This window comes from Zingiber officinale, chromosome 3B, assembly GCF_018446385.1.
Source record: "Zingiber officinale cultivar Zhangliang chromosome 3B, Zo_v1.1, whole genome shotgun sequence".
Classification (NCBI taxonomy): domain Eukaryota; kingdom Viridiplantae; phylum Streptophyta; class Magnoliopsida; order Zingiberales; family Zingiberaceae; genus Zingiber; species Zingiber officinale.
In genome coordinates this window covers 110,924,796-110,938,645 of record NC_055991.1, presented here as the reverse complement: position 1 = coordinate 110,938,645, position 13,850 = coordinate 110,924,796, and positions in this window count along the sequence as shown.

The following is a 13,850-nucleotide window of genomic DNA, read 5'->3' as shown; positions in this document are numbered from 1 at the left end:
CGAGCAACGAGTGTGTGACAGAATGACGAAAAAGACACAGACGAAGGTAGGGGCAGAACGACGAGTGAGTCGTAAACCATAACTGTCGACCAGGCTATGAATCTTGAATAGAACCACAACCAACCCAGAATTTGATTGAACATCTAAAGGGTACCCGAGCGATAGGACGATCGAACGATCTAATAATGCTGACCTGGCTATCAAAAAATGTTGAGCGAGTTGAACGACGATGGGTGAACGGTATCAAACGTGCGACCGAGAAAATATTGTTCAAGCGATAGTAGATCCCGACCAGGCAATAGAGAGAGTGATGGACGAGCCAAGCCGTGAGAGTGCCCGAAAAAATACCAACCGAGCGACGATAAATCACGATCGGACAAATAGAGAGGGATGAACTAGCGAAGCCGTGAGCGCGACCAAGAATGTGCTGACCGAGCGACGATAAATCGCGACCGGTCGCGATCGAGAAATAGAGAGATGGATCGATGAGCAAAGTCGTGAGCGCGACCGGGGAGGTGTCGACTGAGCAATAGTAAATTGTGACCTGGCAATAAAGAGAATGATGAGTGAGACAAATCATGAGCGCGACCGAAAAAGTATCGACTGAGCGATAGTAAATCGCGACCTGACAATAAAGAGCGTGACCGCGCGAGTGCCGATCGAGCGACAGTAAATCATGACCTGTCAAAAAAGAGTGATGGACGAACAAAGATCGTGACCGAACGAAGGCCGACCGAGCGACAATAAATCGTGACCTGACAATAAAGAGCGTGACCGCGCGAGTGCCGATCGAGCGACAGTAAATCATGACCTGTCAACAAAGAGTGATGGACGAGCAAAGATCGTGACCGAACGAGGGCCGACCAAGCGACAGTAAATCGCGACCTGACAATAAAAAGCATGACCGAGCGAGTGTCGAACGAGCGACAGCGGTGAGCGAAACACGAACTGAGAATGTCGGGTCGGGCGGCAAGTGAATCAAGTGTAATGAGTGTCGGGCAGAACGGCGAGTGAGGAGTGAGTGGGTTGAGTGTCAGGTAGAGCTGTGGGTAAGTGATGAGCACCGACCTAAAAGGTCGTTGGGCGTGAGAGCATGCTCACTTATAACTCGCACTGGGGCGAGAGTCTGGGACCCGACCTGCCGATCATTGGGCGTGAGAGCATACTCACTTATAACTCGCACTGAGGCGAGAGTCTGGGACCCGACCTACCGGTCATTGGCGTGAGAGCATGCTCACTTATAACTCGCACTGGGGCGAGAGTCTGGAGGCGTGAGAGCTTAGCTCATTTATAACTCGTACACTTATAACTCGCACTGAGGCGAGTGTTAGTTAGAGCCCTATAGCCAATCATATGATGATTGTTGTATGAACTCATTGTATCATATTCTTATGTATATAAAGGCATTTATTTTGGTTATTATACTTACTTGTATTTGTGCCAAATAACTAAGTATAATAGCGTCCTTGAGTAGAAGGTTCTTATCTATATCAATCGATTGGTTGAATCGATAGTGAGATGGTATAGAGAACACTACTCTTAATCATTCCTAGTCAAGTATTAACATTCAGGGACAATGTTAATGCGACGAGACTAGCATGTAGGTCAACTCGATGACTTGATCTCACAAGTCATGGATATGGAGATATCAAGTTGACACATGGGTATACATTGGAGAATGTATACTGAATGACCCGCCATGAGAAAATATCATGAATCGTTATATGAGTATCATATACTTTCTCATGTGGCTATTAGTATGACTACTAGTCCTTGAACCTGAAGTCACCATGGTTCCCTACATAAGGAGTTACATACTTTGGCTTCGTCAAACGTCACCCGTAACTGGGTGGACTATAAAGGCGATTACTGGGTATGTAACAAATTATGCGGAGGGATGTGAGTGATATAGATGAGATCTATCCCTCCTATATAACAGGAGTGACATCGTTATTCTTGATAGAGTGAGACCACTAAGTGCATGGTCATGCCCAAATGAGTCAATATAAGATATTGAGCTCATTTGATTAGAGTGAGTCTACTTGGAGTTCAAGATTTAGATTGATTAGAGGATGACATGGTCTATGCCTCACATTGATCAATCTAGGTGTCAAGGATAGAAGGACATTGTCGTATATTGTGAGAGTCACAATTAGTAGTCACAAAGGTGATGTTTGATCTCAACATTCTTGTAACTTGGGTAGTAATGATATGTTGCTAGATATCGTTCATTACTTATACTTCTAAATGAGTTTAGGAGCATTGCCAACATTACAAGAACCTATAGGGTCACACACAAAGGACAATTAGATGGAGATTCGGTTTATATGATGAACCAAAAGGATTAGGTTCATGTGATGAACCAAATTGGATTAAGAGTAATCCAAATTAGATTAATTGAGTAAGACTCGATTGAGTTAAACTTGAGTTAGACTCAAGTGAGGCTAGACTTGACTTAGACTCAAGTGAGGCTTAATGATGATATTCATTGAATTCTGAATTCAATGATAAATGGAATTCAATTTGAATTTTAGATTCAAATTTCGAATGAGTTTCAAAATGGCCATTTAATGAAGAATATTAAATACTCATTAAGGCTCATTAATGGTGTTAATGAGCATTAAGTATTTTCATTAGATGAAAATACTTAAGTCATTTTTTACTCTTATTTTTATCATCGATCATTATTATTCCTCCTTGATTCTTCTTCTCTCCCTCTCCTCCTTGGCCGAAACATCCAAGAGTACTAGCACACTCTAGGTATTTTTCTCCACCTAATCGTTCGTGTGGATACACATAGAGGGGTCTTCACTTGACACCCTTGAGATCCGGCATCTTCTTGGACGAGCGGGATAAGCGAAGGGCTTCGCTACAAAGGTATATCTTCTTCCATGTAGATCTAAAGGTAGATCTAGGACTAGAGAAACTTGTACACAAAATTATGAAATTTTATCTTCGCACGAATCCGGTGGCATGGGACTTTGGGGTTTCCGCAACGCAAAAAGCGATTTTTTCGGCTCGAAAGTCCCAACAGTGGTATCAGAGCCACGTGCGAAGCGTGTACGAGTTTCATTTTTGTTTTTATGAAAAACATTCAGATCTGTAAGTTTCTGTATATTTACAATTTTTATAGATTTTATGGGTATTTTTCTCGTATAGGCGAAGCAACAAGTGTTTGGACACTTGTAGGCTTTGACTACCGAGAAAACCTTTCCGAAACCATTTTGGGACAGCGGCTTAAGGCGTTGTAAGATCATCGTAGGGCACTCGTGATATTCATTTCATGAGAAGGGGTGCTGCCCCTAACCCCGCAAGGGGCATTGTCCCGCGATCGCGCCTGAAAATCGCTAAATGGGACCGCCGGGAAATTTTGACTCATAAAATTGTAAAAATAGTAGTAAAATTACATAAATTCATGGAAAATACATAATTTATAATTATGTATAATTTTTGTGATGGTCATGGCCCAAAACCCCAATTTGATTGAAAAAAAATTATGTTATAATTCATAATATGGCCTGCGTACCATTTTGTGTGTTTGTGCGTGTTGTATATGATCGCGACCTGCGCGTCGTGCCTTCCTTTATTTTATATTCCTGTTGTAAATAGTTTAGACTCGAATGTAACTCGAGTTTCAAATTTGTAATGTACAAAGAAAATTGGAGCGGTGGAAGGTCCACTCGAGACGGAGTTACGAGGAGGGTGCGAGCAACACGTGGCGGTCAAAGGGAAGAGCTTGAAGAAGCTGTTAACCCTAGGTTGACCATCCGATCTTCTCATTGGCATGAGAAGATCGTAGTAGGGTCATGAATAATCAAAATTTAAATTTAATTAATTGCTTGTGTGTGTGTGTGATGCATGCTAGAGTAGAGTAATTAATTAGTGCTTTAACGAGTATATTAGATCTAAATCGCGTATATGATGCACCACGATTAGATTAGATCTAAATCGAGTATATGATACACATCAACGATTAGATTAGATCTAAATCGCATCAACTCGAAATGCCTACCATGTCGTGATACCCATCACTACCTCGATCACATGTTGTTGTTGAATCTGCCAAAGCAGAGCAACGCATATTATCTTGGTAGAGTGCAGAGGGACAATCTTGGTCCCGCCTATCAACGCATGGGTGAGTACAAACTCAATTAGATTGAGTAAAACTAGTTAAACTCAATTGGATCGGGTTTAACTATAGACATTTTTCAATGGTTGGTAGATAGGTCAAAATCACATTTATATTAACTCTTGGGCGATTTAGCCAAAGCTAACTCAAGTTTTAATAAACATGCAGATATTGATCCTATAAACAAGAGTTGCATAGAGATGTAATTGGTAATTAGTTACCTACCGATCATACTAAGTCTTGGGTGATTTAGCCAAAGCTAGCTCAAGGCGTAGTATGATGTGGATCTTGTCCCGCACGAATTATAGCTAGAATCTAGTAAGTGTGGTTTGATCACGTCCATGACTTAATTCTACAAAAGTTCTATAATTCAGTGGAAGCATCATTTAGTTAAAGGCCTAATTAAATTATTAGTGGAATATGATTATTTATTTTCTGCATTTTTTGTTGTAGATTGTCATGTCGTCAAACACGAACACCTTCTCCCTGCGTTCTGTCCTTGATAAGGACAATCTCAATGGAGCTAACTTCCTGGACTCGTACAGGAACCTGAGAATTGTTCTCACACAGGAACGAAAACTGTACATCTTGGAGCAGCCCATTCCCGCGGCACCTCCTGCCACTGCCACGCGAGCTGACCGTGATGCTTACAAGAAGCATCAACATGACGCATTAGATGTGTCCTGTTTTATGCTCGCAACCATGAACTCTGAGCTTCAGAAGCAACACGAGTTGATGGGTGCTTATGATATGGTTGAACATCTTCGTCAACTATATCAAGGGCAAGCTAGGCACGAGAGATTCGAGATATCTAAGGCACTGTTTCAGTGCAAGATGCAAGACGAGACTCCCGTAGGTCCATATGTACTCAAGATGATTAGGTACATAGAAAACCTACAGAGGTTGGGATTTCCACTTGGCCAAGAGTTGGCCACTGACTTGATCTTGCAATCCTTGCCGGATAGTTACAATCAATTTGTTCTAAATTACAACATGAACGAAATTGATAAACCCCTGCCCGAGTTGCTAAGCATGTTAAGAACTACTGAGCTGAACCTTAAGAAGGTAAAGCCCAACACCATTTTGATGGTGCAAAAGGGCAAAGGCAAGGGTAAGCCTAAAGGCAAAGGAAAGTCCCAAGCCAAGGGAAAAGGCAAGGCATTGAAACCTAAAGGAGAGGTTGCCAAGGATGCTACCTGCTTCCACTGCGGTCAGACCGGGCACTGGAAGAGAAACTACAAAGTCTACCTGGAAGATCTTAAGAAGAAGAGAAGTGAGACTTCCACTTCAGGTATATATGTTATAGAAGTCAATCTATCTATTTCTTCATCATGAGTATTAGATACCGGATGTGTTTCTCACATTTGTACCAATATGCAGGCGCTGAGAAATAGCAGAGCATTAATGAAGGGCGAGGTGGACCTACGCGTAGGCAATGGAGCACGGGTTGCTGCTATTGCTGTAGGGACTTATTCTCTATCTCTGCCCTCTAGGCTTGTACTAGAATTAGATGATTGTTGTTATGTGCCTGCTCTTACTAAGAACATTATATCAGTTTCTTGTTTGGACAAGAAAGGTTTTTCATTTATAATAAAGAACCAATGTTATTCAGTTTATTTAAATGATATGCTCTATTGTAGTGCACCTCTGATTAACGGACTCTATATTCTAGACCTAGAGAACCTCATCTATAACATAAATACCAAAAGGTTCAAATCAAATAAAATAAACCAAACTATCTCTGTCACTGTCGCTTAGGTCATATAAATGACAAACGCTTATCCCAGCTCCATAAAGATGGTTTGCTGGACTCATTTGATTTTGAATCATATGAGACATGCGAGTCATGCCTACTAGGCAAGATGACCAAGACTCCCTTTAGTGGACACAGCGAGAGAGCGACTGACTTGTTAGGACTTATACATAGTGATGTATGTGGCCCTTTCAATGTTACTGTCAGGGGTGGTTATAGATACTTCATTACATTTACTGATGACTTCAGTAGATATGGTTATGTGTATCTAATGACACATAAGTCAGAATCCTTTGAAAAGTTCAAGGAATTCAAGAATGAAGTACAAAACCAGCTTGGCAAGAGTATTAAGATACTTCGATCAGATCGAGGTGGAGAATACCTTAGCCATGAGTTTCGTAACTATCTAGCTGAGTGTGGATTCTATCTCAACTCACTCCTCCTGGAACACCACAGTGGAATGGTGTATCCGAAAGGAGGAATCGTACCCTATTAGATATGGTGCGATCTATGATGAGTCACACAGATCTTCCTACATCTCTTTGGGGCTATGTTCTGGACACTGCAGCCTTCATACTCAACTGTGTTCCATCCAAGGCTGTGATAAAGATACCATATAAGATATGGACTGGGAGAGCTGCCCAGGTGTCTTTTATGAGGATTTAAGGTTGTGAGGCTTACGTTCGACGTCAAGTCTCGGACAAATTGGGACTCAAATTCGATAAGTGCTATTTTATTGAATATCCCAAGGAAACTAAAGGATATTACTTCTACATTCCCAGTCAACACAAGGTAGTTGTGGCAAAGACTGGGGTATTTCTAGAAAGGGACTTTGTTTCTAGAAAAACTAGTGGGAGTACGCTCGATCTTGAAGAAGTTCAAGATGTGAACCATAGCACTGAAGCCTCGATGGAAGTTGAACTGGAACCACAAAGTGTTGTGGATGATGTTGTTCCACAAGGAGTTGAGGAACAACAACCAGTTCAAGTAGATCTACCTCTTCGCAGGTCTGATAGGGTACGTCGTCAGCCTGAGAGATATTCATTTCTCTTTTCTGACCATGATGACGTTGTGCTCATTGAGGATGAGCCTACCTCCTATCAGGAAGCTGTGATGAGACCAGATTCTGAGAAATGGCTAGAGGTCATGAGATTCGAAATGGAATCCATGTACACCAACCAAGTATAGACTTTGGTTGATCCACCTGAAGGGGTAAAACCCATTGGGTGTAAGTGAGTCTTTAAGAGAAAGACTGACATGGATGGACTTATATATAAGGGTCGTCTGGTAGCAAAAGGTTTCAAGCAAATTCATGGTATTGACTATGATGAAACTTTTTCTCCAGTAGCGATATTTAAGTCCATTCGGATCATGCTTGCTATTGCAGCATACCACGATTATGAGATATGGTAGATGGGTGTCAAAACCGCGTTTCTGAATGGAAACCTGCTCGAGGATATGTGCATGACACAACCTGAGGGTTTTGTAGATCCACAGCATACTGGAAGAGTATGCAAGCTGCATAAATCCATTTATGGACTAAAGCAAGCTTCTCGGAGCTGGAATCTTCGATTCGATGATGCGATCAAATAGTTTGGTTTCATCAAGAATGAAGATGAACCTTGTGTCTACAAGAAGGTTGTAGGGAGCACAGTTGTCTTCCTTGTATTGTATGTGGATGACATACTACTCATTGGGAACGACATCTCTTTGCTGCAGTCTGTAAAGACTTGGCTAGGGAATTATTTCTCAATGAAGGACTTAGGTAAAGTAGCCCGTATTCTAGGCATACGGATCTATAGAGATAGATCTTAGAGAGTGCTTGGCCTAAGTCAGAGTATATATATTGACAAGGTACTACTACGGTTTGTTATGCAAAACTCCAAGAAGGGATTTCTGCCGATGTCACATGATGTGAGTCTTTCAAAGACTCAAAGTCCCTCTTCTAGAGAGGGGAGAGACCACATGGATCAGATCTCTTATGCTTCTGCCATAGGATCTATCATGTACGTCATGCTATGTACTCGTCCTGATGTCTCGTATGCTTTGAGCATGACGAGCAGATACCAATCAGATCCACGTGAAAGTCACTGGATAGCGGTCAAGAATATTCTTAAGTACTTGAGAAGGACTTAAGAATATTTCTTGATATATGGAGGTGATGACGGGCTAGATGTAAAGGGTTACAGTGATGCTAGCTTCCAAACTGACCAGGATGATTATCGATCGCAGTCTGGGTTCGTGTTTTGCATAAATGGTGGTGATGTGAGCTGGAAGAGTTCGAAACAGGACACAGTCGCTGATTCTACAACAGAGGTCGAGTATATTGCTGCATCAGAAGCAGCAAAGGAGGTAGTTTGGATCCGTAAATTCATTACTGAGCTTGGGGTGGTTCCTAGCATAGCAGATCCTATTGAGCTCTATTGTGACAATAATGGAGCAATTTTGCAAGCTAAGGAACCTCGCTCACACCAGCGGACCAAACACATACTACGGTGCTTCCATCTCATTCGAGAGATTATCGATAGAGGAGATGTGAAAATTTACAGAGTACCCAAAGAAGTTAATGTCGTAGATCCCTTGACCAAGGCTTTGACACAGAGAAAGCATGATGATCACACTAGGTCATTGGGCCTTAGAGCTTACACTGATTGGCACTAGTGCTAGTGGGAGATTGTTAGTTAGAGCCCTAGAGCCAATCATATGATGATTGTTGTATGGACTCATTGTATCATATTCTTATGTATATAAAGGCATTTATTTTGGTTATTATACTTACTTGTATTGGTGCCAAATAACTAAGTATAATAGCGTCCTTGAATAGAAGGTTCTTATCTATATCAATCGATTGGTTGAATCGATAGTGAGATGGTATAGAGAACACTACTCTTAATCATTCCTAGTCAAGTATTAACATTTAGGGACAATGTTAATGCGACGAGACTAGCATGTAGGTCAACTCGATGACTTAATCTCACAAGTCATGGATATGGAGATATCAAGTTGACACATGAGTATGCATTGGAGAATGTATACTGAATGACCCGCCATGAGAAAGTATCATGGATCGTTATATGAGTGTCATATACTTTCTCATGTGGCTATTAGTATGACTATTAGTCTTTGGACATGAAGTCACCATGATTCCCTATATAAGGAGTTACATACTTTGGCTTCGTCAAACGTCACCCGTAATTGAGTGAACTATAAAGGTGATTACTGGGTATGTAACAAATTATGTTGACAGGTGTGAGTGATGTAGATGAGATCTATCACTCCTATATAACGGGAGTGACATCGTTATTTTTGATAGAGTGAGACCACTAAGTGCATGGTCATGTCCAAATGAGTCAATATAAGATATTGAGCTCATTTGATTAGAGTAAGTCTACTTGGAGTTCAAGATTTAGATTGATTAGAGGATGACATGGTCTATGTCTCACATTGATCAATCTAGGTGTCAAGGATAGAAGGACATTGTCGTATATTGTGAGAGTCACAATTAGTAGTCACAAAGGTGATGTTGGATCTCAATATTCTTGTAACTTGGGTAGTAATGATGTGTTGCTAGATATCGCTCATTACTTATGCTTCTAAATGAGTTTAGGAGCATTGCCAACATTACAAGAACCTATAAGATCACACAAAGGACAATTAGATGGAGATTCGGTTCATATAATGAACCAAGAGGATTAGGTTCATGTGATGAACCAAATTGGATTAAGAGTAATCCAAATTAGATTAATTGAGTAAGACTCGATTGAGTTAGACTTGAGTTAGACTCAAGTGAGGCTAAACTTGAGTTAGACTTAAGTGAGGCTTAATGATGATATTCATTGAATTTTGAATTCAATGATAAATGGAATTCAATTTGAATTTTATATTCAAATTTCGAATGAGTTTCAAAATGGTCATTTAATGAAGAATATTAAATACTCATTAAGGCTCATTAATGAAGCTCATTAATGGGGTTAATGAGCATTAAGTATTTTCATTAGATGAAAATACTTAAGCCACTTTTTACTCTTATTTTCATCATCGATCATTATTATTCCTCCTTGATTCTTCTTCTCTCCCTCTCCTCCTTAGCCAAAACATCCAAGAGTGCTAGCACACTCTAGGTGTTTTTCTCCACCTAATCGTTCGTGTGGATACACATAGAGGGGTGTTCACTTGACACCCTTGAGATCCGGCATCTTCTTGGACGAGCGGGATAAGCGAAGGGCTTCTCTACAAAGGTATATCTTTCTTCCATGTAGATCTAAAGGTAGATCTAGGACTAGAGAAACTTGTACACAAAATTACAAAATTTTATCTTCGCACGGATCTGGTGGCATGGGACTTTGGGGTTTCCGCAACGCAAAAAGCGGTTTTTACGACTCGAAAATCCCAACAGCGAGAGTCTGGGACCCGACCTGGACGGTCGTTGGGCATGAGAGCTTAGCTCACTTATAACTCGCACTAGGGGCGAGAGTCTGGAGGTGTGAGAGCTTAGCTCACTTATAACTCGCACTGAGGTGAGAGTCTGGAGGTGTGAGAGCTTAGCTCACTTATAACTCGCACTGAGGCGAGAGTTTGGAGGCGTGAGAGCTTAGCTCACTTATAACTCGCACTGAGGCGAGAGTCTGGGACCCGACCTAGATGGTCGTTGGGCGTGAGAGCTTTGCTCACTTATAACTCGCACTGAGGTGAGAGTCTGGGACCCGACCAGGAGGTGTTCTGGAGGCCTGACCCGGAAATGTTCTGGAGGCCTGACCAGGAAATGCTCTGGAGGCCTGACCAGGAAATGTTCTGGAGATCTAACTAGGAAATGCTCTGGAGCCCTGACCAGGAAATGCTTTGGAGGCCTGACCAGGAAATGTTCTGGAGATCTGACTAGGAGTTGATCTGGAGGTCTGACCCGGGGTTGATCTGGAGGTCTAACCAAGAAAAGGTCTGGAAGCCTGACCAAGAAATGCTCTGGAGGCCTAACCAAGAAATGCTCTGGAGTCCTGACCAGGAAATGTTCAGGAGGTCGAACCAGGACTTGATCTGGAGACCTGATCATGAATTGGTCTGGAAGCTCGACCGAGCATTGGTTTGGTAGCCCGACCGAGAATTGGTCTGGAAACTCGACCGAAAGATTGTTAGCGATACTCCGATCTGAGACCGATGGTGATACTCTGGTCCGAGACTAGTGGTGATAACTCGACCCCGACCGGGGGAGGATAAGCCTTGAAGCTCATAGAAGCGGAGCCCATAGCAATATGAAGGGAGCCTTTATCATACCTGATGTCAACTGGCTGGTTCAAATCCCAAATGCTCGTACAGCTAGTAAGAGAAATAGTATCGATCCCTTGACTCCCAAATGCCCGTGGAATCAGGGAGAAGAATAATCTGAGCCCCGATCGTTAAAGGGAGTGAAGCTCATAGCCGTATGAGGGAGCAGGGTCCATAACCATAGAAGGAAGCAGAACACTGCGGATATAGGTAGCAGAGCCGATAGATGTAAGAGGATGCAAAACAGATGGAGGATGCAAAGAATATAATAAAAATAGAGTGCCTATAGCAGTAAGAAAATGTTGAACCCCATAGTGAAGGGTGCAGAGCCGGTAGTGCAGAGCCGGTAGTAGTAAGAGGATGCAGAGCCCCAGGGCGAAGGGTGCAGAGCTTATAATACACCTGATCGGGGAGCTGGGCCCCTGATCCCTGATTAGAGAGTAAGGCCCCCAGCTTGTAATCAAAAAGCGAGGCCCTTAGATCCTGATCGAGAAGTCGTAATGCGAGTCAATGATCGGGGAGCTGTGTCCCTAGTGCATGAGCGGGGAGCTGTGTCCCAAGTGTATGAGCGGGGAGCTGTGTCCCAAGTGTATAAGCGAGGAGCTGGGCCCCTAGTGTCCGATCAAAAATCGAAAACCCTAGTCTTTGATCAAGGAACTAGGATCTTACTCTCTTATCATAGCAGTATAGCAGATCCTATAACCGTAAAAAGAGAACAGAGCTTGTAGCGTACCTGATCGGGGAGCCATGCCAACCGGCTAAGGGTTTGTCTCGGCCCCTTAACTCCCGAATACCCGTGGAGTAAGGGAAAAAACATAACGAAAAAACTAACATGTCAGCCAACTGAAGCTCCACTCGATCCCTCGACTCTCGAATACCGGTGGAGTGAGGATAGAAGATAATATGTTCGATGAGATCCTCCGGGATTGTGATAATAGCAAAGAACCTCCTGACGTCGTCCATCTTCACGTTCCAGAACAGGTGCATGTGTTCCCACAGACGGCGCCAAATTTGATCCCGTCCGGAAGCTGAGTCAGACGGACCGTCGGGGAAGGTGGGTGAAATGTTGACTGAGTCGCGACGTCCCGGAGAGGGGGTGTGCTGAGATAGCTTCTGTGTTGACCAAGTCTTCAAAAAATCCTCTGGTCAACGCTATCCTGCAGTCAGCGACCGGATCCCCCCGGTCCCTGGTACCCCGAGACTCGAGACAGATCCAACGAATATATGAGTACAAGACTAATCCATAAAATAATGAAATATGCATAGAATATGAACGGAGAACATACTCCTGGCCCAGGGGGGCGCCCTCGGATGGGACGCTGCTCGATTTGTTGTGACCCAGAAGAGTAGATGATGCCCGATCAGGATAAAGGGCTGGATATGACGAAGCGGAGCCGGATGCGTCATGGAGCTGGAAGTCGAGCTACATGTCGAGATAAAACACCAGCACGCAGACCGGGAGGTACTAGCGGCACGCAGGCTGGGACGTGAGATCGGCACACAGGCCGGGACACGAGATTAGTACGTAGACCAAGACATGAGATGGACACATAAGTCAAGATATAGCACACAACCAGATCAAAACATATCAAAGACGGAGCGCGATCGAATCAAAGCCCAGGGCAGCGAGAGCTAGGAGGCTGGAACACATGGGAATCGGGACACGGTTAGATCGGCTACAACGGCGGCAGGAGCCAAATCTGTGCTGGAGGCGGTGGAGCCAAATCGATGTAGGGAACGACTGTAACGAACGTAGGGGAAAAGTGGTCGTATCGATGGACCATAGTGTCGGCAGCAGCTCGACATCTACGGTTGCAACGGGAAGAAAGGAAGAGGACAGTGGGCTGACGGCATGTGGTAGCTGCCGGTCAGGAAGGCTGCGACACATGGAGGTTGCTGCCGGCGAGAAAGGAAGCGGCAGCGGCGTGCATCTAGCGGCGACGTCGCGAGTAGGAGGGAGAGAAGAGCGTCGGCGACGAGGGAGGAGAGGAGGCGAAGAGGTCGATGGCTGGTGGCGATGGTGCGAGGAGAATCGAGGGCTGGCGGCTGTGCTGGCCACGGGAAGAGAGGAGAAGAGGAGGAGGCGATCGTCACCGGTGTCGCGAGGAGAAGGAAGAGGAGAGGAGGAGGTGTTGTTGCCAGTTGTCGCAAAGGCAACTCTCCGTTCGTCGCGGCGATGAGGCTGATTCAGTGGTGACTGCGGCGCAACAAAAGGAAGAGCATTCCTTTTGCTTGTGTTGTGGTCTAGATATGGGATAGAGAGAGAAAGGAGAAGAGAGAGTGGTCGGCGGTCGGCGGTCGGCGAGGAATAGGAGGCTGAGAGGAAGAAGCTACTGGCGGCCGGGTGAAACACACGAAGCCCCCTTCATTTACTGTGAACAGTGCCCTAAAAATTGTTATAGTAAATTGATCAAAATACCCCCTCCCTCTTCTCCTTATTTCCTCTCTACCCATGACCTATATCCACATCAACCTACATTGTTAAATCACGTTGGGTTTGTGATCAGATTAGAAGCTTGGAATATCAATTTTTGAAATTGGGACGCTCCTAGTAAATACTTCCCATCTAAATTTGAAAAAAAAATCAAATTTATTTTAAAATTATGCTTATTTTAGGAAGTGAATATATTTTTAAAAAGAAAAACTTAGGCTAATAGACAAGCCAAAAAGACAAATGGTAAAAGTACCTGGAATCCATTCATTTCCACG